The 20,348-nt window shown below is 48.3% G+C and overlaps 3 pseudogenes; 2 read left to right on the top strand and 1 right to left on the bottom strand.

Moving 5' to 3' along the window:
• Window positions 1-4,501: 4,501 nt before the first annotated feature.
• Window positions 4,502-4,620, bottom strand: LOC143942540 (5S ribosomal RNA; annotated as a pseudogene).
• A 7,067-nt stretch (window positions 4,621-11,687) lies between these two features.
• On the top strand, window positions 11,688-11,806 carry LOC143952345 (5S ribosomal RNA; annotated as a pseudogene).
• A 696-nt stretch (window positions 11,807-12,502) lies between these two features.
• On the top strand, window positions 12,503-12,621 carry LOC143944171 (5S ribosomal RNA; annotated as a pseudogene).
• The last annotated feature ends 7,727 nt before the right edge of the window (window positions 12,622-20,348 follow it).

The following is a 20,348-nucleotide window of genomic DNA, read 5'->3' as shown; positions in this document are numbered from 1 at the left end:
AGGGTAAGCACCTTAATGGTGTTGTCCCTATCTTCCCTGGTGGGAATAAAACCTAACTGGTCAATATGTATAAGGGACTGCAAGTGATGTGCCAATCACGTGGCGAGGATTTTAGAGAATAGTTTTAGGACCGAATTTAGGAGGGAAATGGGTCTGTAGCTCCCACATAGGCCCGGGTCTTTGCCCTCCTTAGGTATCAACGAGATGTGGGCTCTAAGGGTATCCTCAGGAAAATCCCCATTCGAGCTCAGAGTATTAAATAAATTCACCAAGCGCGGGCCGAGAATAGGGAGGAAGGTCTTAAAGTATTGTGCGGTATATCCGTCAGGGCCCGGAGCCTTACCCACCTTCGGAGGTCCCACGGCCGTCTGGACTTCTTCCAGTGTGATCGGGTCCTCCAAGTACTCCCGTGATTCCGATGAGAGGGTTGGTAGACCAGAACCGGTTACATATCTGTCTATATTGTCCTGTCCAGACCCTGAATCGGGCAGGTTGTAGAGATCAGAGTAACATTTTTCAAAGACTTCGGCTATTTGGGTTGGGGTAGAGGCCCTCTGGCCATTCTCATCTATCAACTGTGGTATGTAAGAGCCAGATTTCAACTCCTTTACCGACCTGGCTAAGATTTTTCCGCATTTGTCCCCTGACTCCTACGTCAGTTTACGACAAAACTGGAGTGCCGCTTTCGCTTCATAATGGAGTAGGTCAGCAATATGGGTACGGAGTGTCCCCAATTCAATCTCTAAGGTCCGTGAGGGGGTATGTTTATGTTTCGCTTCCACAGAGGCAAGTTCACGAAACAGATTAGCAAGCTGTTCCTTCCGTGTTCGTTTGATGCGCGCCCTGTGCCTGATAAGTACCCTGCGGAGTACTGACTTGTGAGCCTCCCAAATTATCCCCGGGTCACAGTCCTGCGTTTAGTTTTCTTGGAAATAAAGGTCCAATTCCCTGGTCACATCTGCTAAAACTTCCTGTATCTGGAGGAGGCTTTCATTAAGGTGCCAGAATAGAGACCTAGGTGAGGGGTTCCTAGAGAGGGTGTAGGTAAGGGCTACAGGAGCGTGGTCGGACCAAGTAATATGGCCGATGGAGGAAGAGCTCACCAAGTGCAGTTGGTCATGTGGAATCAAGAAGAAGTCTATCCTCAAGTATGATTTGTGAGGGGAAGAGCAAAAAGAGTAGTCCCTTTCCCCAGAGTGTTGCAGACGCCAGACATCAACTAATTGGTCATTCAGTAAACACTTAGTAATCCGATTTCTAGAGGAAATGAGGAGCGAGGAGCAAGAGGCAGAAGTGTCAACCGATGGGGAAAGGGGACATTAAAGTCCCCACCTAATATCAACTGGCCCATCCCGAAAGTCACATAATCTGTGCAGGGTAGTTCTGAGGAATGTGTCTTGGTGATCATTGGGAGCGTACACAGTGGCAAATGTAAAAAGGCGCTCTCCAATGTGGCCCCTAAGAAAAAGATATCGGCCCCCAGGGTCCACCAGAGAATCCTGGAGAACCCAGGGGAGCCTGCTAGAGATCAGAATGGAGACTCCCTTGGTCTTAGAGGAGGGGTTAGTAGAATGGTAGACCTTAGGGAAGGATCTCGACCATAGAAAGGGGAGGCTAGTATTTTTAAAATGTGTTTCTTGTATAAAGGCCACATCAGTACAGGAAGTCTTCAGTTCTCACAGGAGGATCCACCGTTTTTCAGGGGAGTTCAGTCCCTTAATGTTTAGAGAGGTGACCTTGACTGAGTCTGCCATCGCTCCTCGGGGAGGGGGAGGGGGACATCAGAGAAAAGCAAAGAAAGTTGAACCAAGGTAGGTTTTGGGTAGGTAATGCATGGCGGGAACTAAGGGGGAGAAAGGAAGGGCAAATGGAAGGAAAGGTAAAGGGAAAAAGAGGCCGGGCACCTCAACCCCAGGGGGAGAGGGAAATTAAGGGTTGTCCGCACTCAACAGTACAGGAAGGGTATACTAAAACAGCACAATTATGCTATAGCGCTTACCAGATGTACACTGGGTTTAAAGCGCTGTCCTACTTGGGTTGGTGGGTAGACAGGTCGGAGAGGGAGCCCCCGAATCCTAGTCCTCCCAGTCCCGGCAATGGTGCGGAGGTTGTTCCGCTGCACATCCATTGCTCCCCTGCCGTCACCAATGACTCCGGTTATAGGTAATCCAGACTTCCCATCGGGATTTACCAACAAGAAACTGCGACAGTTGACAGTGGTGGGGAAACAGTGTCTGGGAGAGCTGTGGCCCTCGGGAGGGCTCCCGACCACACAAACTGACGCTGAGTTTTCTGACCCTCCGCTTGACTTGTTTAGTGCTTATCAACTTCGTCACTTTCTTCTGGCCATACAAAGGGCCCCCTACACTCCTAGAGACCTGACGCCCTATGAATCCATCTGTCACAAAAAGGAACCTGTGCGAGTAGTCAGGAGGAGGAGTCGACCCCACCATTTATCCACAAATGGGAGAGGGACTTTGGCATCACATTTACCCCACAACAGATAGGGAAGATCCTGACATTAGTACATAAAGCTTCCGTCGCAAACCAATATCAAGAATCAGGATACAAGATAGTCTCACGCTGGTATAGAGTCCCATACCTTCTGAATAAAATGAATAGATCGATCCCGGATGTTTGTTGGAGGTGCAATTCAGATACGGGGACCATGGGACACATTTTCTGGGCATGCCCGGCCTTGAGGAACTTTTGGGTGGAGGTGACCGGGATGATAAAAACTCTCAGAAATGTAGATATCGCAGACAACCCAGCAGCGTGCCTTCTACACTTGACCGAACAGCCTGTTCGAAAATACAAAAAAACCCTCACGATGCAACTCCTGAACGCCGCCCGGGCCTACACTGTGGAGGCAGCCTCAGCCCCCATCCAAGGTGCTGTGGTATTCCAAAGTCAATCATATTCTCCGGATGGAAGAATTGACCGCCACCCTTCACAACACTGAAGAGGCATTTGGTGTTACATGGAGGCCCTGGAGGTATTTTACTGGTACTTGAGACTACATTCGGGAGGTGAGCAGCGCCCCTGTCCCAGAAAAAGACTGAACATCTAACGTTTACCTATGTAGGCCATGTCTGCCCTGGTTGGCATTCCCCCCCCCCTCCCTTTTTGTCTTTATTTTTCTATTTTTCCCCACCGCCATCCCCCCCCCCTCCTCTCTCTCCGTCTTTGCACTCTCTTCTTCCCCCGTCCTCCCTTTTGACTATGCCTTGTCTCCTTACTAGCCTTTGGGACCCAGAAGAACCCCAGGGTTCTGGACACGACCGGCTCATATTTTACTCTGGTTCACATAGGTCATGATAAGCTGGCTCGCTGTGGTCCCAGTTGTTCTCCATGATTACATTTGTCCGAACGGAGCTGCATTAGTTATACTGTACTACATGTCCGAGGTGGGGTTTCTCTCTTTTCTGCATGAAACTGTAGGACTCCCCTCTGAGAACCCAGAGTTATTTGGCTGTCTATTTTTTGTTACCATGTAATTGTGACCCTGGGTCATGCTGTATGGTTGACTGTTATATTTATGTTGTTCTACTTATACTTAATAAAATAATAAAACAAAAAAAAAAAAATAAGTCAATGCCAACAACTTAAAAAAAAGCCTATGGCATCAAGAAATCCCAGGCGGTCTCCCATCCAGGTACTAACCAGGTCCCAACCCTGCTTAGCCTCTGAGATCAAATGAGATTTGGCTCTTTCAGGGTGATGCAGCCATAGTAGATTTTTTCAGGCACGCTCAACCCTCTTGACAAACGCCAAGATGGTCACCTTGGGAAACAAACAAAAAAAACAAGTCAACGCCAACAACATAAAAAGAAGCCTACCGCACCTAGTATTTCCAGGCGGTCTCCCATCCAGGTATTAACATGGCGCGACCCTTTCTAGCCTCTGAGATCAGCGGAGATTGGGCGCTTTCAGGGTGATGTGCCCATAGGCAATCTCTTTGGGCACTCTCATCCCTCTTGAAAAATGCCAAGATAGTCACCCTGGAAAACAAGCGGAAAAAAACAGGTCAACGCCAACAACATAAAAAGAAGAATACGGCAACTGGTATTCCAAGGCCGTCTCCCATTCAAGTACTAAATAGGCCCAACCCTTCTTAGCCTCTGAGATCAGAAGAGATAGGGTGCTTTCAGGGTGATGCGGCTGTAAGCGATCTCTTTAGGCACTCTCAACCCTCTTGACAAATGCCAAGATGGGAAACAAGCGAAAAAACACTTTGGGAAACAAGCGAAAAAAACAGGTCAACACCAACAACATAAAAATAGGCCTGCGGCATCTGGAAAAACCAGGCGGTCTCCCATCCAGGTACAAACCAGGCCCAACCCTGCTTAGCCTCTGAGACCAAACAAGATTGGGCGCTTTCAGGGTGTTGTGCTTGTAGGCAATTTCTTTGTGCACTCTCAACCCTCTTGACACATGCCAAGATGGTCACCTTGGGAAACAAGGGAAAATAAAACAGGTCAACGCCGACAACATAATGAGAAGCCTACGGCACCTGGTATTCCCAAGCTGTCTCCCATCCAGGTACTAACCAGGCCCATCGCTGCTTAGCCTCCGAGATCAGATGAGATTGGGCTCTTTCAGGGTGATTTGGCTGTAGGCACTCTCTTTGGGCACTCTGAAGCCTCTTGACAAAGGCCAAGATGGTCACCTTGGGAAACAAGCTAAAAAAAACAGGTCAAAGCCAACAACATAAAATGAAGCCTACGGCATCCAGTATTCCCAGGCGATCTCCCAATCAAGACACTAACCAGACCAGATCCTTCTATGGCACCTGGTCTTCCCAGGCAGTCTCCCATCCAGGTACTAACCAGGTCTGACGCTGCTTAGCCTCTGAATTCAGACGAGATCGGGTGCTTTCAGGTTGATGTGGCCGTAAGCGTTCTCTTCAAGACACGCCCAACCCTCTTGACAAACGCCAAGATGGTCGCCTTGAGAAACAAGCAAAAAAAACAGTTCAAAGCCAACAACATAAAAAGAAGCCTATGGGCTTACAGCGGACCCTAAAAGATGGGACCCACTAGCTCTGTCATGGTTCGGACGCTGTAATGTGTTGAACGCGAAGATGAACGTGATGCCACGACTTCTGTATCTACTACAAGCCTTACCTATCAAAATACCCCAGACTTTCTTTCATGCGGTTCGCTCAATCTTTATCAAGTTCCTCTGGCGCGGAAAACATATGCGTATTGGTAGGGCAATGCTATTGCGACCGAAATGGCAGGGAGGTATTGGCTTCCCGGACCCTGCTCTATATTACACAGCGACGCACATGACACCGGTGGTTGACTGGTGCCGGTGTTCTGCCATATACTGTCCGGCCATGATATAGTGTCTGCGCCGTACTGCGCATTGCTCGGCAATTTTCGGAATCTGTGTTGCTGTGTACTGCGCATGCGCAGTACACAGCGGACACTATCCGATGGGGGACCATATGTGATAAGACACCGGCATGGGGAACTGAAGCTATGGGTCAAGCTAGAGCTGGAGATGGCGTGGGTTCCACTGGCTGGTCTGCCTTGGGCGGGGAGGCCATTGGAGCCCTGTGTGACTACTCACCCGTTAATTGGCCCCTCGCTCGCCGAGATGGATAGTTTTTTTCACCTTTCCCACCTGACTAACTTCCCTTCTCCTATGACCCCAATTATTGGACATCCTAGATTCCCTCCGGGCCTGTCTGACCAGGCTTTTACCAGGCAAGCCCCGAAAGGGCTTCTGAGAGCAACCCTATTTCTTGGACCCACGGGCTTGATTCCCATGGGGACCATACTGCTAGAGCAAGTACCTGTTGCATTGGATAGCTGGAGAGCTAGACAGCTAATCCATTTCCTCGGATCACTACCTAACCATTCGTTCTTCTCTAGACAATTCCACCCCTTCGAGGAACTTTGCCTGGATGATGGCCCAATTCGTGGTTCCCTCTCTAGGTCCTACCAAGTCCTGACAGACGCACAATCCTCCACGGATCCACCCTTCCTAGCTAAATGGAAAAGGGACTTACAAACTACATTCTCCAAACCACAGAAGGACAGAATACTCTTTTTCGCCCATAAGTCGTCACTCTGCAGTAAATATCAGGAGATCTCATATAAGCTGATCACACGCTGGTATCATACACCGGTGGTGTTGGCCAAAATTTTCCCCGGTCAATCTGACCGCTGCTGTCGCTGTGGGCAACAGGCTGGCACCATTCTCCACATTTTCTGGGAATGCCCTAAATTACAAACATTCTGGCAGCCTGTCCTGAGACTGATCCACAAGTTCACAGACATTTCCTTAGCCAATGATCCCGCAGCAGTTCTTCTCAATCTAACTCCTATGTCGAGAAAGCGTTATCATAAGTCCTTACTTAAACATCTCCTCAATGCAGCTAGGGCCTGCATCCCAAGTCAGTGGAAAGAGCAATCTGCTCCAATGGTGACCCAGTGGTTCGCAAGGGTAAATGATATTGAACGAATGGAAGACCTGACTGCCACAATGAGGGATAAAACGGAGGAGCATGGGAACAGATGGTTCTACTGGACCCAGTTTAGCTTTTCGGAAGAATACCTCCGCGAGACATAGTAAGCTCATGGTGATCATTGGAGATCGCTGTTCCAAACGTTGGACAGCTGATGAGCTGGTGAGCCGAGGGCGTCTCTTGCTCCCTGGGAGGGGATCCCATCCTATCCACTCTACCCACGACACCCCCTTACCCCTTCTTTTCCTTTTCTGCCATTTCCTTCCCCAATCTTCTCTTTCCCCTTCTCCCTCCTTTCAGTTCTACTATTTCCCTTCTAAACTCAAAAAAGGGAAAAGAAAATGGTATGTTCCGACCCCATTTGACTACTACACAATACTCTTCCCCTATCTATGGATATCTAAACTCTTCGAGGGTAGCAGGGCTAGTATCAATAATATTTTAAGTGGTAGAGGATCCCAACGAGATGGAGCTTTAATCTCATCTTGATATGACCGCAAAGCTGTACACGTGCTATTCTCCTCGGACTTCTAACCATTGGCTCTGATATCCATGCAATATGATCGTTTGTTTGTAACTATTTGTATAACACATTCTGTGAAGTTGCCTTTGCATTGTATGTCGCATACTACTAAATAAAATAAATAAATAAAAAAAGAAGCCTATGGCACCTGGTATTCCCAGGCGGTCTCCCATCCAGGTACTAACCAGGCCCGACACTGTTTGGCCCCAACATGATGAGCTGGGTAATGTCGCTTTACTCCACGCCGTCAGCAGCGGTACGGGTGAACGAGTGGTGCACGGACTCTTTCCCCATTACTAATGGGATGAGGCAGGGGTGCCCTCTGTCTCCCCTAATTTTTATTCTGACACTGGAACCACTTATGTGTCACGTTCGGAAAGACCCGAATATTACTGGCATATCCAAACCCTCAAAGCAAAATTGCGGCGTACGCTGACAATCTAATTTTTTCCGTCTCCAATCCACACATTTTGCTTCCCAATATACTTGCGTCTCTACAGCGATACGGCAGCCTATCAAACTATAAAATCAATTGCGCCAAGTCAGCTGTATTGAATATATCGGTCCCGGATGGTGAGGCCAAGAGGCTCTGCTCCGCTTTTCCATTCTACTGGGCTGAAAAATCTATACGTTACCTGGGCGTTGACATCGCAGCGAATTTAGAGCAATTGTACCCGCTTAATTTTGTCCCTCTCCTGGATAGACTGAAATCTGATTTGGGAAACTGGCATGCTTTAACACTGACCTGGTTCGGGCGCTGTAATGCATTCAAAATGACGGCCCTCCCGCGGATCTTATACATGTTCCAGACATTACCGATCCGGTTACCCCCAATTTTTTTCAGACAACTGCAGGTGCTGCTCCGGGACTTTATTTGGGCGCGCAAACCGCCCAGAGCCCGTTTGCAATTGCTTGCCAGACCAAAGGACGAGGGGGGTCTGGGTCTCCCAGATCTCAGACAATACTACAGAGTGACTCTGCTAGCGAGAGTCATTGATTGGCATTGTAATGGCCCACACAAGCAGTGGGTGGAGATGGAGATTGAGGATGGATCCATTCCCCTATTGACCTCCCCGTGGCTCCTGTCCTCCCTACCAAAAGACCTCAGAGGTCACCCCGTAGTGGGAGCTACGTTGGCTGTTGTGCGGAGGTTGTTCCGCTGCACACACATTGCTCCCCTGCCATCACCAATGACTCCGGTTATAGGTAATCCAGACTTCCCACCGGGATTTACCAACAAGAAACTGCGATAGTTGACAGTGGTGGGTAAACAGCGTCTGGGAGAGGTGTGGCCCTCGGGATGCTAAAATAACTCTGAGATTATGATTAATTTCACAGTTCCATTACGCGGTCCTTTTCCACTGGTATAGTCATAATTTAATATCAGTAATTACAAACAGTAAATATTAAAATTGTAAGACGGTTCACGGTTATGTGGAATTGATATGGATTTAAAAGCGGTACATTAATTTTCTGAAGCATATGGCAGAAAGACGGCTTACACTGCTTTTCTCACATTTTGCTGCGGTAAAAAGAAATGTTTTGTCACTGTGTTTTAACTGTGACAGTTAAGGTGGAGAAAAAGAAGTAATACAGAAAATAGAGTCAAACAGTGGAAACGTTTATTTGTCATGACAGCTGATACTGGTTGAGCAATAAAACTGTTTTATTAAGATTTAAGACTAGTTTTATTCTCTACATATAGGCTTTTCAGAAAGTTGTATAATATAGGCGACCAATAGGACATTTAAATGGCTTAATATTGTAGGGAGGAAGTATCGCTGTTCAAAGATAAGAGATTGAAAGCTTAGCTTGAAAATGGCCGAGAAATAGTTGCGTTAGTCTAAATTTAAAGGATATGCCGGTACCAATGAGAAAGCTAGTTGATCTTTGCATTACACAATCCTATTATTATTATTATTATTATTATTAATAAGATCATAGTGCAGAGAGATACTCAGTTAATGTCAGAGATACTCGGTTAATGTCAGAAAAGCAATAAAACTGTTTATATCGCTAGCGAGCGATAGTTACATTACTCTTAGTATGTGCAGCATGTCTCGTAGCAAATGGATGGTTTTGTGAACATTTTGCATTACCGTACAATTAGCGGTAGAACTCATCGAAGTGAATAGATGTAACCGGATTTTGAGATAGTACTCTCTGTTTCTAATAAGAAATAAAGAAAAATAAGTCAGGATGGTGTGTCAGGACTGTCACATACTCAATGTGACAGTTGATGTGGAGAATTACAAATATGCAAAATAGAGCAAAAGAGTACATGGTTTATTTATATGTATGATAGTTTTATTGCATGCTTGATGTGGATGATTAAAATCGTGTAGTGATCTATATTTAGCATAAGAATGAAAAGGCAATTGTCTCATGGCAATGAGACAAACTCCATTAGAGATGTGAGCTAGATGAAATGATGAAATGTCTCTGTATAGCCCAGATTGTCTTCTGTTATCACTTAGCCTACCCTCTAAATTCACTAGCCTCTCTATATACACCAGCATGTTTACACTAGCCGATCTTCTGCATACAACAGCCTGTCTTCGATATACACTAGCCTATGTTCTGAATACACTAGCCCGTCTTCTGTCTTCTGTATGCCCTAGCCTGTCTTCTGTATACATTAGTCTCTCTGTATAAACTAGCATCTCTGTATACCCCAAACTGTCTTCTGTAAAAACTTGTCTCTCTTTATAGCCTGTCTAGACTTTCTTCTGTACACACTAGCTTCTCTGTATACACTAACCAGGCTTCTATATACAATAGCTTCACTCTATGCACTAGCCTCTCTATATACCCTAGATAGTGTTCTGCATACACTAGCCTCTCCGTAGAAGCCAGCCTTTATTCTGTATTCACTAGCCTTTCTTCTGTATGCTGTAGTCTTCTATATATACTAGCTTCTCTGTACACCCTTGCATCTCTGTAATACACTAAACCCTCTGTATACCACAGCCTGTCTTCTGTATATGCTAGACTGTAAAAACTAGCTAGAATACACCAGCCTGTCTTCTGTACCCACTAGAATCTCTGTATACACTACCCAGTCTTCTGTATACACTGTCAGCTTGGATGTATACCCAAGCCTGTCTTCTGTATACACTAGTCTCTCTATATGCACTGTCCTAACTGAATACACTCTACTCTATCTATACACTAACCTCTCTATATACACTAACATCTTTGTATATATTAGCTTCTCTTTAAGCTAGCCTCTCTGTGTACCCCAACCTCATTGTTTACTCTAACATCTCTGTATACTCAAGCCTATCTGCATACACGAGTCTGTATTCTGTATTCACTAGCCTTTCTTCTGTATGCTGTAGTCTTCTATATATACCAGCCTCTCTGTACACCCTTGCATCTCTGTAAACACTGTGTAAACTAGCCAGTCTTATGTATACACTCGCCGACTGTATACACTAGACTCTCTGAATACACTAAACTCTCTGTATACCACAGCCTGTCTTCTGTATACACTAGACTGTAAAAACTAGCTAGAATACAACAGCCTGTCTTCTGTACCCACTAGACTCTCTGTATACACTACCCAGTCTTCTGTATAGAATGTCAGCTTTGATGTATACCCAAGCCTGTCTTCTGTATACACTAGCTTCTCTATATGCACTGTCCTTTCTGTATACACTCGACTCTCTCTATACACTAACCTCTCTATATACACTAACATCTTTGTATATACTAGCCTCTCTTTAAACTAGCCTCTCTGTGTACCCCAGCCTCACTGTTTACTCTAGCATCTCTGTATACTCAAGCCTATCTACATACATGAGTCTGTATTCTGTATTCACTAGCCTTTCTTCTGTATGCTGTAGTTTTCTATATATACCAGCTTCTCTGTACACCCTAGCACTGTAACAGTGCTAGGTTCCTGTATTACAGAAACAGAACACCAGCAATAAGGTGTATACTGTGCAGGAGGCACACAACACCCACTCTAACTTCTGCACTGCAGATGCATGTATTGCAGAAATTGAACACCAGTAATAAAGGGTAGCTTCCGGTGTGTACTGTGCAGGAGGCACATATCACCCACTGTAACAGTGCCAGGTTCCCAAGCAGTAAAGACACTGTCCCTGCCTATCGTTCTCTTTCCCTGACCACCGCAACACACTATACAAGGCCACCGCGCTGGCGTCCTTATATAGTGTGAGGTGTGTACTAAACCCCCCTGAGCTATAATTGGCCACAGGAATCCTGCCTGTGGTGAATTGTGGCTCTCCTCACAGAGGATGTCACATCTGTTCTTATTATATAGAACCTATTATGCTCCTCGTAAACTTTTTCAGTTTGGCCGAACGGCCGGACGCAAGTTGCCCCCGGTGCGGGAACATGGGGGGAGACATGATGCACATGTTTTGGAGATGCCCGAAGTTGATCCGCTACTGGACAGAGGTGACAGGAACCATTGATCGGGTGTTTGGAACCTCCACCAGGATGGAGGCGAAGTATTGTCTCCTGGGATTAGTTGAAGGAGTTGGAAACCCGGGAAGTAGCCAGATGGCAGTTCTGAGATGCCTATTTCAGGCAAGGAAACTGATTGCCCAACCCTGCTTAGCCTCCAATGTTGGCAATGACTTGTTTTTTTTCGCTTGTTTCCCAAGATGCCCATGTTGGCGTTTGTCAAGATGGTTGAGAGTGCCTGAAGAGATCGCCTATGGCCCCATCACCTTGAAAGTGCCTGATCTTAACTGATCTCGGAGGCTAAGCATTGTCGGGCCTGATTAGTAACTGGATGGGAGACCAACTGGGAATACCAGGTGCCGTAGGATTCTTTTTATGTTGTTGGCGTTGACATGGTTTTTTTTTTCCACTTGTTTCCCAAGGTGATCATCTTGGCATTTGTCAAGAGGGCTGAGAGAGCCCAAAGAAATCTCCTACGGCCACATCCCCCTGAAAGCGCCCAATCTCATCTGATCTCAGAGGCTCAGCAGGGTCCGGCCTGGATAGTACCTAATTAAAGGTGCCGTAGGAATCTTTTTATATTGTTGGCTTTGACCTGTTTTTCTTTCGCTTGTTTCCCAAGGTGACCATTTTAGCATCAGTCAAGAGTTTTGAGTATGTCCCAAAGCGTTCGCCTGAGGTCACATCACCCTGAAAGCCCCCGATCTCAGAGGCTAAGCAGGTTCTGGGTCAGATGGGAGACTGCCAGGGTCTATGTTGTTGGCGTTGTCCTGTTTTTTTTTCACTTGTTTCCCAAGATAATCATCTTGGTATTTGTCAAGAGGGTTGAGAGTGTCTAAATAGAACACCTATGGACACATCACCCTGAAAGCGCACAATCTCATCTGATCTCGGAGGCCTAGCAGTGTACAGCCTGGTTAATACCTGTATGGGAGACCATCTGTGAATACCAGATACCGTAGGCTTCTTTTTATGTTGTTGGCGTTTACCTGTTTATTTTCGCTTGTTTCCCAAGGTGACCATCTTGGCGTTTAACAAGAGGGTTGAGAGTGCCCAAAGAGATCACCTACGGCCCCATCACCCTGAAAGCGCCCAATCTCATCTGATCTCAGAGGCTAAACAGTGTCGGGCCTGGTTAGTACCTGGATGGGAGACCGCCTGGAAATACCAGGTGCCATAGGCTTCTTTTTATGTTGTTGGCTTTGAACTGTTTTTTTCGCTTGTTTCTCCAGGCGACCATCTTGGCGTTTGTCAAGAGGGTTGGGCGTGTCTTGAAGAGAACGCTTACGGCCACATCACCCTGAAAGCACCCGATCTCGTCTGATTTCAGAGGCTTAGCAGCGTCAGGCCTGGTTAGTACCTGGATGGGAGACTGCCTGGGAAGACCAGGTGACATAGAAGGATCTGGCCTGGTTAGTGTCTTGATTGGGAGATCGCCTGGGAATACCGGATGCCGTAGGATTCTTTTTATGTTGTTGATTTTGACCTGTTTTTTTTCCCTTGTTTCCCAAGGTGACCATCTTGGCATTTGTCAAGAGGGTTGAGAGTGCACAAAGAAATTGCCTATGGGCACAATGCCCTGAAAGCGCCCAATCTCGTTTGGTCTCAGAGGCTAAGCAGGGTTGGGCCTGGTTTGTACCTGGATGGGAGACCGCCAGGGAAAAGGAGGATAAGGGAAGGAGGGGTAAGGAAGAGATTAGGGAAGGGGAGCGGAGGAGATTCGGAGTACCCCGCACGAACGCCTGTCAGCCCACCTAACTCCCCCTAGTGCCCGAGAAGGGCTCTGCCTTCTGTCGAGTACACAAACACATTCCAGAGGAACCAGGTCTTTCGGTAAATTTCCTGCCTATCCTGGGCAGTCATTATCAGATCTTCCATTTTGTTAATTTCTTCCACCCTCCGTAGCCACATGGCCACGGAAGGGGGAGTTTGTTGCTTCCAGAGCAGAGGGATACAAGATTTGGCCGCGTTGGTGAGATGGCGCAAGATTGACCGTGCATATCTCCTAGGGGGCAGGTCCGATATATGTAAGAGGAAGAAGGCCGGGTCATTCGGGATTTGCCACTCCGTAAATTTTTGGGCAATATTTCAGACTGCAGTCCAAAAGTCCAAGAGCTTGGGGCAGGACCAAAAAACACGTATGAGCGTACCTCCATCTTCCCCGCAACGCCAGCAATGTGCAGACGTGTCCGGGAAGATAAGGTGGAGGCGGCTAGGAGTCAGGTACCATCTTGTGAGGATTTTATAATTCAACTCCTGTGTTTTGGTGCATATTGAAGATTTCAGGGTGAACCGTAGAACCTGTGTAATCTGCGCAGGCGTGAAGGTGCAGCCCAGGTCCCCCTCCCATTTCGCAAGACTAGAGATCCGGTGCGTCGGCGGCGGTGTATTCAGTAAAACATACATTTTAGAGAGAAGTCGGGAGATAGGTTCCGTGTCAGAGAAGTGCTCCTCAAACACAGTCAGCGGTCTAGAATGAGCCGAGGGGCTCGGGATGGACTGAAGAAAGTGATGTAGACGCGCGGCATCCCAAAAATTCAAACCGTAGGGACCCCTGCGGTCCATAAGGGCACCAATAGAAACCCAGCCGTCCCGCGCTACAAACTGAGATGCCCTAGTAAGGTCGGAGTCACGTAATCGTCGAAACTGCGTAGTCGGTAGACCCGGCGGGAATCTAGGGTTACCGAGAATCGGTGTCTGCGGGGACGACACGGTCGTCAGGGAGTGTTGGAATGCCGCCTTATCACTCTGGTATCGGGTGTTGCCTATAAGCGGGTGGGCTTTCACTTCCTTCGGCAACGCGGCCCTGCACCATAGGGCAGACTTCAACGGGACTGGGCACTGGTGTTGTTCTATCTGGGCCCACAATTTGGTGGGAAGGTTGCGAACCCAATCAATCACCCTACTTAGGTGGGAGGCACTATAATACTGCTTGACGTCTGGTAACGCCACACCTCCGTATCGTTTTGGAAGGGACAGTTGGGAACGTTGTATCCGAGGCTGCTTCTGTGCCCAGACAAAGCGGGTAAACAATGCCTGTACCTGTTTAAAATAAACAGGGGGGATTTTGATCGGCAGAGTCTGAAATAAATACAGAAATTTTGGCAAGATGCACATTTTTAGTAGATTACATCTACCGAACCAGGAATGTGTCCCTTTGTGCCATGAGTCCAAGAGCAGCCGCGTCTTAGTCAATAAAGGGGGGAAATTGCATGTATATAGGTCTGCAAGGTCTGGAGGAATAGCAGTGCCTAGGTAGGTCAGGGCGGTCATTGTCCACTTGAATTGAAAGCTGGACTGCAGAGCAGTGAGCAACCGTGGCGGGAGCAATATCCCCATGGCTTCCGATTTGGTAAAGTTGATCTTCAGGTTAGACAACTTCCCGTATACCTCAAACTCTTTGAGCAGGTTGGGTAAGGAAATGCCTGGGTTAGTTAATGTGAAAAGCATATCGTCGGCGTATGCCGATAATTTGTGTTGCACACCCCCCACGGCTACTCCCTGTATATCCGGGTTCAGCCTTACCGTGGCCAAAAAAGGCTCTAGAGTCAATGCGAACAGGAGAGGAGACAGTGGACAACCCTGACGTGTCCCATTAGTTATTGGTAAAGGAGTTGACAACGCCCCATTAACCTTAACTTGGGCAGTCGGCTTGGAGTACACCCCAGATATACGTGCAATCATTCTGTCTCCCAGCCCCACATGCCGAAGTACCGCAAACATAAATGGCCAATTTACACGGTCAAAAGCCTTTTCAGCATCCGTGTTTAACAGTACGCATGGTAATCCCGCTTTTCTCACCACATGAATCAGATTCAGCACCTTCGTGGTACCATCTCTGGCCTCACGGGAAGGAATAAATCCAACCTGATCCAAATGAATCAGTCGCTGGAGATGGCCTGCTAGCCTAGTAGCCAAGATCTTGGTGTAAATTTTGAGATCCAAATTTAGGAGAGAGATCGGCCGGAAACTACCGCAGCATGCCGGGTCCTTCCCCTCTTTATGAATCACCGAGATGTGAGCGGCTAAGGAATCTCTAGTGAACTCCCCGCCTTCCCCTATTGCGTTGAATAGAGCAAGCATGGGCTGCCCTAGCAGATCTAACAGGCGTTTGTAGTATTGCAGCGTATATCCGTCCGGTCCCGGGGCCTTCCCTGGCTTCATTGTCCCTATAGCTTTATGAATTTCCGTCAAAGTGATGGGGGATTCCAGTTCCTCCCTCCCTGTTGGGGATAAAGAGGGCATTTGAGATTTTTCCAAGTAGTCAGTCAGGGCGGTTGGGGACGTGGGCCCCGTCTGTAGGTTGTACAGGTCCGAATAAAAGTTTCTAAACTCACGGGTTATGTGCATGGGTAAGTGGACCTTCCGTCCTCCTGGCGCCACTACATGTGGAACATACGTCAGAAGCCTACGTTCCCTGACCAGTCTTGCCAGAAGCTTCCCGCATTTGTCACCTGACTCGTAAGTCATCCTGCGGCAAGATTGAATGGCAACTTTAGCTCTATAATGTAGCAGGTCCGTAATCTGCTTTCTAATCATCAGTAGGTCATTTTCAGAGGGTTGTGAGGGAGCATGTTTGTGTCTGGCCTCCACGACGCGCAGCCGTTCCAGAAGCTGGTTCAGCCGCTCGGCACGTTCCCGTTTTATCCGTGCACCATGTCGTATCAGGACCCCCCGCACTACCGTTTTGTGGGCCTCCCATAGAACACCTGGGGGACAGTCTGGGAGGTCATTTTCCTGTAAATAACATCGCAACGTGTTGGTGACATCATCTAGGACTTCCGGGGTCTGTAGGAGACTTTCGTTTAGTCGCCAAAATCTATTCGTCAGGGAGGAAGCGTCAGTCAGCCTGTATGTAAGGGAGATCGGCGCATGATCTGACCAAGTCCTGTTGCCTATGGAAGAGCATTCAACCGCGTGCAATTGGGAGTGGGGAATTAGAAAGTAGTCGATTTGTGTATAAAGTTTGTGCATGGGGGAGTAAAACGTGTAATCTCTTTCTCCCGAATGTTGTAACCTCCAGACATCTATAAGTTGTGAGTCATGCAATGTCCTCGCAATGCGTTTAAGCTGAGCAATCGGCATGGATGTCCGGCCGGACGACGTGTCTACAGAGGGGATCAGCGGGGCATTAAAATCCCCTCCGAGCAGTAATTGCCCAACCTTAAATTCCTGCAGTTTTTCCATGGTCCTCTCTAGAAAAGTGGCTTGGAGTTCGTTAGGAGCGTACACGGCCGCCAAAGTCACCTGCACTTGACCAATAAGCCCCTTAAGGAACACATATCTGCCTGAAGGATCTAACAGGGATCCCTGGCAACACTTTGGATTTAGCTAGCGGGTTAGTGAAGTGTCGATTGCGTAGGTATGGCAGTGCAGTCGGCTTAAAATGGGTCTCTTGTATAAAGGCAATATCAGCATGTAATCTTTTCAAATCAGCTAGAAGCATGTGGCGCTTTTCAGGCGTATTAAGGCCCTTCGCGTTAAGTGACAAGACGTTCACACGTGGCACCGCCATAGAACAATCGGGAGAACCTCCGAACCGGAGAGAAGGGGGGGATGGGGAAGAGAGAGAGGGGGAGGGTACACCGGGGAGGGTAGACGGGGTCGGTAAGAGGGGAGGAAGGGAGGGTGCAGAAAGGGTCAGAGCGGGGAGAAGGGGGGGGACGGGACGAGAAAGGGAGGGAGGGGGAGAGAACCTAGAAAGCGGGGTGCAGCGAGAAAAAGCAGAGAGAAAGAGAAGAGAGAAAAGACAAGAAAATCCGGAGACAGAAATTATTGAGGAGAAAGAGGGAATAGAAGAGGGAAGAAATAGAGCGGAGAAGGGGGAAAAGAAAAACACAGAAAACTGTAGCACGGGAGTGGGCCTATTGCCCTCGTCTCCCTATAAATCAAGTGAAAGCATATAATGTCCCAGGGGGAACTAACCGTGACCCCCAGGGCAATATGCCGGCCTATTGGTGGGGACGAGACTGACAGGAAACCAGATAACCAGCTCCACAGGCCCGACCCCCGCCTCTTATAGGTCATAGATGCACCATGTGCAACCCCTCAAAACCATTCCACATAAATATAGAAAATAAATAACCAAACCACAAGTTAACAGTTTAAGTAAATCAGACAAATCATGTAGAGAGCCAAATTAATGAGCAACAACCCTGATAAGATGGGTAACAGGTCATAACGTATCCGGGCAGGGCAACCAGAGGCCCCCCAGGGCACGTACAACCATCACCCCCCCCCCGAGTCCCCCCGCCCCCCCACCCCCCCCAAACAAGTGCCGCCCACCGGGACACTCGTGTAGGAACGTCTCCCCCCACACAATGTGAAAACAATGTAGGTCCCTCATTAAAAAATTCAAGTGATGTGCTTTTACCATAGCCCATGTCATTTACACAGTATATAGAGACCCAGTCATGTAGGACAGAGAGCAAGGGAATGAAAAGATGAAAAAACATCCCATTTCCCTCCCCATAGAGAGCACTGCAGCTAGGTCCTACAATCCTTCAGTAAGTGTAAGGGCCAGCCAACGACTGAGCCCCCGAACTAAAAATTCCGGTTGTGCAGAAATACTGTCCATTAGGAACGGGTACACTGGCGGTCCGGCTGAAAAAACATTCCGGTAGTGTCCTCCCGCCGGGCTGAAACTCCCCTGCTACATGTAACGGAGGAACCTGCAGACATCACAGTAAAAAGCCATTCCGCACGGCAAGGAGCACTGTCACAAAGGTAGAGTTCAGTAGGTAATATGTTCCATCACTAATCTAGAGTCTACAGTAGGCAGTGCCCCCCAAAGAGGGACCTGCAACCTGAGATAGCGAGCTGCGGTGTGATTTGCAATCTGATATCCAGAGATGAGCCGCTGTAAGGGGTGCAGTCCCCCTGTGAGGTATGTAATGGAGGGGCTCCACAAACGGCACTCGGGTGAGGGGTGACAGACAGGGCAGTAGTAGGGAGGCAGCCGGGGTGGGGGGGGCACCAACCGCCTAAGCCGCAGCCGCAGTCCAGGGTGTCCACACTTCAGAAATAATCAGCGGCGGCGGCGACTATCACACTGGAATCGGTGAGCGGGGGGGGGGGGAGGGCAGCGGGCAAAGGATCATAAAAGAAAAGTTACCTCAGAGCTCGCGGGAGTCCTCCCCGGAGTGCGCCCTGGGTCTGCGGCGTTGTCGCTGCTGTCTGGGCGGCCAGTCACCTCTTCTGCTACGATTCGGGTTCGGTCCCTGCGAGTGGGGCAGAGACGCCAGCCAGTTCGGGACTGCGATAGGCTCCGCATCCAGGAACCCAAACAAAGCAGGTAAGGAGTCTATAGCCCGGAGAGTAAAGACCCGTACGTCCTTACGGAATGTAACTGACAACGGGTAGCCCCAACGATATGTAGCTCCACAGCGCCGTGCAAGATCCAGCAGGGGCTTCAGTAAGGCACGTCGCTGAAGGGTGGCACGGGAAATGCCTGGGAGTATCCTCACCTCAGCGCCATCGAACTCCAAAGTAGGGGCCTCCCAGGACTTCCGCAAGACCTCCTCCTTGAGGCCACAGTGGTGCATTCGGCATACAACATCCCGCGGCCTGGTTAGATCTGCGGACCTGGGCCCCAGAGCACGGTGCACTCTATCAAACTCCAAGCGGGATGGTAAGTCTACTCCAGGAATGCTGCGGAAAATTGCAGCGACAGTGTCCGCTAGATCCTCAGATCCCGTCGCCTCAGGTAGCCCCCACAGCCGCAGGTTGTTCCTGCGGCTGCGGTCTTCCATTTCTTCCAGTCGTAATTGCTGAGTGAGGAGCATGTCCACGTGTGCTGTCTGTGAAGCCTCCATTGCCTCCACCCGCCTCTCCAGGGCCGAGAGGGAATGCTCCCCACCAGTAACTCTAGTTGCCAAGTCCTTCACTTCACCCCTGACGAGCGTTATCCTTCCATGTTCAGGCCACGCCCTCAGGCTTTAGTTTTAAGTTGTTGGCATTGACTTATTTTTTTTTATTTTTATTATTCTTTTATTAAGTAGAACATAAATATAACAGTCAACCATACAGCATGACCCAGGGTCACAATTACATGGTAACAAAAAATAGGCAGCCAAATAACTCTGGGTTCTCAGAGGGGAGTCCTACAGTTTCATGCAGAAAAGAGAGAAACCCCACCTCCGACATGTAGTACAGTAGTACTGAGTAACGGAGTAGTGCAGCTCCGTTCAGACAAATGTAATCATGGAGAACAACTGGGACCACAGCGAGCCAGCTTATCATGACCTACGTGAAGCAGAGTAAAATATGAGCCGGTCATGTCCAGAACCCTGGGGTTCTTCTGGGTCCCGAAGGCTAGTAAGGAGACAAGGCATAGTCAAAAGGGAGGACGGGGGAAGAAGAGAGTGCAAAGACGGAGAGAGAGGAGGTGGGGGGATGGCGGCGGGGAAAAAAAGAAAAATAAAGACAAAAAGGGAGGGGGGACCCCCGTGAGTCCGGTCGCGGGACCCGCGGACTCGATCGCTGCGGGCATCCCCGCGATCGTCTCACGGAGCGGCCGAATGGAGGAAATGCTGTATAAACAACATTTTTCCATTCTGCCTAGCAACTAGTGACGCTGATCTCTGCTCCATGTGATTGGAGCAGAGATCAGTGTACACTAAATGAAAGCCCAACCCCCTCACAGTTAGTAACACACCCCTAGGAACACTTAACCCCTACACTGCCACCCACTGGTTAACCCTTTCACTGCCAGTGTCATTTACACAGGAATCACTGCATTTATATAGCAGTGATTACTGTATAAATGACAATGGTCCCAAAAATGTGTCAAAAATGTCCGATGGGTCCCCGACAATGTCGCAGTCACAATAAAAATCGCAGATCGCCGCCATTACTAGTAAAAAAAAAATAATAAAAAATTATTAATAAAAATGCTATAAAACTATCCCT

Source organism: Lithobates pipiens, unplaced genomic scaffold (assembly GCF_037356315.1).
Source record: "Lithobates pipiens isolate NorthernLeopardFrog02 unplaced genomic scaffold, aLitPip1_a1.2 Scaffold_10, whole genome shotgun sequence".
Lineage (NCBI taxonomy): Eukaryota > Metazoa > Chordata > Amphibia > Anura > Ranidae > Lithobates > Lithobates pipiens.
Note: the sequence above shows the minus strand (reverse complement) of the source record. Positions and strands in the feature narration are given on the sequence as shown.